Below are 5,528 nucleotides of genomic sequence, written 5' to 3' on the forward strand. Positions count from 1 at the left end.
ACGCCCGAGCACAGAATTATCGAGGGGTGCATCATTTTTTTTCACCCCTTTTGGGACGCAGGTAGAGCACAGAGTCACCGATCACACGCAGACAAACAGTGCCTTGTCTGGAGCACCTCTAAACCTTTATGCATGCCATGCACCCATTGCACTCCGCGTGCGCTCTCTGCTGATCCTGTGCACGAGACGTCGTGGTGGTGTGTGGCATGTCCGGCAAAGGAGGAAAAATGAGCTGCATAAGAGCGTCTAAACTCTGTCACGAACAGGTGAAAACCTGGAGGGTCATATCATGCCAACTGAACTCTGCATGGTGCACTGGGGGAAAAATGGCAATAAAAGCCTCCATCTAAATATGACCATTATGTTGCTCTAATGGAGCGTAAAGTCTATTACTGGCTATTGAGCATGCACATTAGTCAGTGGTTGTTATTGTGTTCCACTGCATACTGTCTCCTCATTGAAAACTTTGTTTTCTTTAGATCATCAGCCACAAATGACATTAACACTGGCTATGTTTACATGTACACAAATACTCTTGAGTTTTGCAATTAATTAGTTTAAGATGTTTACATGATTTGAGCCAACCACTTCAATCCAGTTTACTTGCCAATGCTCTGATTATTCGCTCAGAAATTGTATTTTAGTGCTTTTTTTTTTTTTTTTAAATAAAATAATATCACAAAGTATTGTTGCAAATATGCATCTTTAAATACAGCTTGGCATTAGGAAAATCAGTCAGTCAGTTTGTGAGTCTTTTTGAATGATTTACTAAAAGAGCTGGTTAATGATGGGGGTCACGTGACGCCATGCGAGGAGCGGACGTGTGAACGACGAGCTCTGCGCACTTTGCTAGTTGTATTACTATTTGTGTCATAAACCGGTTCGATTCGATACACCCTGATTTTAACTGTTCTAGGAAGGTAATATGTCAAAGAATGTAAATCCTCGGGCTCTGGAGATATTAAAAGACACTTACGTGCTCTGGCTGATTCCCCTGAGAAACAGGCCGAAAGCCCCGGACTCAGTTCGGACGGTGAACTGAAAGAAATCCGGCGTGAATTGATGAATGTGACGGCAATGCTGACGGAGGTTGTTACAGACTTGGAGGATTTGGCTGTAATGCTTCGATCGATCACTTCCATAAAGACGAAATTCTCTTGAGTTTGTTACAAGTTTGTCGGAGGTCGAGGAACGGATAGATTATCGGGAGTCATCGGATAGGGAATTAGCTGCTAACCCGCTAGCGACCCAAGTGGATTTGGAACACGTTTGGGAAGAAATGGAGGATTTGGAGAATCGTAATCGGCGAAACAACGTCCGAATTGTTGGAATTCCTGAGCATGAGGAAGGTCGAGATATGGTGAAATTCCTGGACGAGCTCTTCCCGAGTCTGTTCGACATCACAGGTCATAAGCTGGAAATCCCGGCTCGCAGATCCGCAGAGGAAGTCAGGACCCGATCAATTCTGGCCAGATTTCTGAGATCATCCGCTAAAGATCTTGTCCTACGCCATGCGAGGAGTAAACGAAAGCTTTCTAGCTTTCCGCAGCATTTTGTTGTTTCCAGACTTTGCGACTTCGACAAGAGAGAAAGTGATCGATTCAAGGAATGCAAGAATCTCTTACATCAACGGAAGATCGCTTTTGCACTGATGTTCCCGGGCCAAATTGAGAATAGATGCTAAGGATGGACATAGTGAATGTACATGCCCATAGCAAGCATTGTCTTTCATAAAGACTGTGAGTGAGTGATTTGGTGATTTTCATGTTGCTGCTTAGTGAACCAACTCTCTGAACATACACTCGACTGCCCGAGGAAGCGGGGGCGCCTTTTTCGTTTCTTTCTGCGCTGGTTCCACCTAGTAGGGATGGGCGGATCGATACTAACGTATCGATAATTCCGATACTGATGTGGTATCAACAATATCGATCCTCACGTAAAAATATCGAATTATTATTTAAGTTCAGTTGTCCCAGGAGATCAACAGTAACAGAAATACTCAAACCAGCCCGTCTGGCACCAACAAACATCCATGCGATTATCTAATCAGCCAATCGTGTGGCAGCAGTGCAGTGCATAGATTTATGCAGATACGGGTCAGGAGCTTAAGTTAGTGTTCACATCAACCATCAGAATGGGGAAAAAATTTGATCTCATTGATTTGGACCGTGGCATGATTGTTTGTGTCAGACGGGCTGGTTTGAGTATTTCTGGGATTTTCACACACAACAGTCTCTAGAATTTACCCCGAATGGTGCCAAAAACAAAAAACATCCAGTGAGCGGCAGTTCTGTGGACGGAAATGTCTTGTTGATGAGGGAGAGGCAACAGAGAATGGCCAGACTGGTTTGAACTGACAAAGTCTACGGTAACTCAGATAACCGCCCTGTACAATTGTGGTGAGAGGAATATCATGTCTGAATGCTGTTCTGAGATGCGGCCAGATTCGTCTTTGTGAAGGACGCTTCAAACCACATACAAGGTTATCCTGGAAGAAAACGTGCTATATTTTTGTGATCAATTATATTAACATTTAATGTGTTACATTGACCCATAGATTGTAAAAAAAGATGGACGACGCCCCTTCGCTCTTTTCCATTGGTGAGAACTGAAGCCGCCAGTGTCCCGATATGGCGCTGACATCTTGGGACTTGAGTCTGCGCAGTTGCGATTTCGGGACCAGACCTGCGCAGTAGTGAGCAGGAAGTAAAGCCGTGAAATCAAGGCCCTGCCCTCACTCTCGCTGAATCAATCGCAAGCACACGCCCCTGCACTTTTGAGTTTTGACTTATGATGGTCTGAAATAATTCATTATAGAAATTTAGATATTAAATTTAAAGCTCCAATCTCCTCAGTCCTCCGAAGATCCCGAAAAAAGTCAGTTGGCGGTTCAGTGACTACATCGCTCAGAGAACCTGTCAATCACAGCTGTCAATCATGATGTCACAGCAGCGTTTTTATAGCATCAAATAACTAAAAACAAACTTATTTTGAAAACAAACACTTGAAATGACATCACCGTGATAGAAACGACAGTAAATGACAGAAACTATCTTTGGAAAAAAGATATGTGAAGTGTAATTTAATTGTTTAGTTGGTCTCACGTCCCCTTGAATAACATGGGGAGGCGGGGTTTATGACCTATACTAGGACCAGTCACCGGGGGGCGATCGAGACGTTTTGGCTTCACTTTTGAGGGCTTGTGCGGCACACTTGCATTGACCGCAAAATCAAAAATGCTACAAATATTGCTGTACCCAGTAATGGAAACAGATGCTAAATTATTACCATATTCATGTAGCACAGTATTTGTTATTCTAAGGTACTTGTTTACCTGATTCTTGTCCACCCCCCACCCCCAAAAACATGCTATTACTATGTTATCCAGCCAAAAACCAAACAGAAACATGGTTGTACCATAGTACTTTTTTATTAGTGTAGATACTTTAACTCTGTCTCCAGTTCAGTTGATGTGATATCTCAATGTGATCTTAATTAGTCTCCAGGCCTGTTTTGAGATCCGAGAGGATGCAAACCCTCAGTCACGGAAACCCTCATATGTTTCCAGGTGAACCCACGGCCCAACTGGGGACCCAAAGCACGAGCCAAAGCTAGGTGAGTCGCACTACTTCTGTTCTCTCAGCAAAACAAATGCATAACTCATATAAATGTGCACATCATTTAGTTTTTCTCGTATTTAGTGGGGGAATCTCATCTGAGCTGGAGGACAAAAGAAAACTGTTTCTTCGCCACTCAAGAACTTCCTGTGAAAGAAATTCCAGAAGGTATGTTCTCTCCGATTCACCATCTGTGGAAAAATTCATACAGAAACACTTTTCAGTTCTCACCTTACAAAGCTTCTTTTGTTGGGAATGTGTACACATGGAGAGAAATGCTGCTACTCTCATGAACTTGAACATGGAGCCAATGAGGACAATATGGAGTGATTGTTCTCATTAATGAATGTACATCAGACAACAATATTTGTGATGGCCAATCAAAGCAGGCTAAATGGCTTTATTTAATGTAAATTAAATTTTCTCTCAACCAAATAGTTTTTTTCAAGTTCGTGCAGATTTGCATTTACATTAACTTATTTACTGTAAGTTTTATTCTGCAGCATGTGTAATGGGAGCCGGCTGATAGATAGCTGTGCAATGTGTATAAACCGCACTCTACTGACCTCAAGAGGTGCACTAGCGAGTGACGCTAGGGGCTGTAGCCTTTAGCCTCCTTGTTAGCACACCTGCCTCACATGCCGGAGACACTGGTTCGAGTCCTGTACGGAACGAGTAGAACAAGTGTTTCACAATGGTGCCGTGACCCGGATGGGAGTGAGGTTTAGGGGGGTGACTGTAATGTTAGCCAGCTGATACATTGCTGTGCAATGTATATAACAGTTCCCCACGGCTCGTGAAAAAACGGGCCAAATGTGACACCCACGGACTGAACCACTGTATCGGATATCATCACTATAAATGGTTCACTGATTCACCTGAGCCCTTGTGGTGCCTTAAAGTGACTTTGCATTATTTTTTTAAGGGAAATATTTAGTACTATTTATTACAATTTAGTTATATGAAATAGGGTGTTTTCTAGTCTATATTAAGTATGCATTAATGTTACATTTAATGTTGTCACCCTAATTGTTTAATGCCACCTTAATGAAATATATACCCAGTAGGTGATGTTATTAAGCTCAACTGTCAGCATTTGTGGCGTAATGTTGATTTTTTTTTAAAAAAGAAGGAAAACAAAGAAAAGAATAGAGGTTAGAGTAGCCTAGTTTCCATCCACTTTTCAGACTTACTCAAAGTATCACAGTCGCCTTCACCAAATGGCCCAGATCTGGACTTGGGACCCCCAAGCACCTCCAGCGGTTGCAGGTCTGGAGGAGCAAAACCAGACATGGAGTTTAAAAACATACCTGTAATGAGGAGGAGGGCGGGGCCGGGCCGTGACTACGCACGCCAGGCCCCCTATTGGGCTAATCAGCCGAGGAGAGGGATAAATGCGGCAGAACACGGCAGTGAGAGAGAGAGTCACATGCAGCTGCCATGGGTGTTTGTGTTGTGTGTCATTTTGTTTAAATTAAATATTATTTTGGCTGTTCAGCCAGTTCCCGCCTCCTCCTTTCCCATCCTTAACCTTGTTACATTGGTGCCGAAACCCGGGAAGGAGGAGGGATGCACTGTCATGGAGTCCTCGCCACTACCAGCCAACCAAGGAGTAGCCGCGGACGTCCACCTGGAGACAGAGACGTTACTACCAGCCATCGAGGATCTGAGGCACACTGCCTTTTCCCCCAGAAAAAAAAGACACAATATAAACACACACCCATGGCAGCTGCATGTGGCTCTCTCTCTCCCAGACTGCCGTGTGCCGCCGCATTTATCCCTCTCCTCGGCGGATTAGCCCAATTGCGGGCTGGCCGTGCCGTGCATAGTCACAGAAATCAATTGGTGTCACCAAACAGTTAAGAAAAAAACACTCAAAGGTGTATTCACACAAAGCACGAATTTTCAAAA

The sequence above is a fragment of the Xyrauchen texanus genome, chromosome 39 (genome assembly GCF_025860055.1).
Source record: "Xyrauchen texanus isolate HMW12.3.18 chromosome 39, RBS_HiC_50CHRs, whole genome shotgun sequence".
In the NCBI taxonomy this organism is placed as follows: Eukaryota; Metazoa; Chordata; class Actinopteri; order Cypriniformes; family Catostomidae; genus Xyrauchen; species Xyrauchen texanus.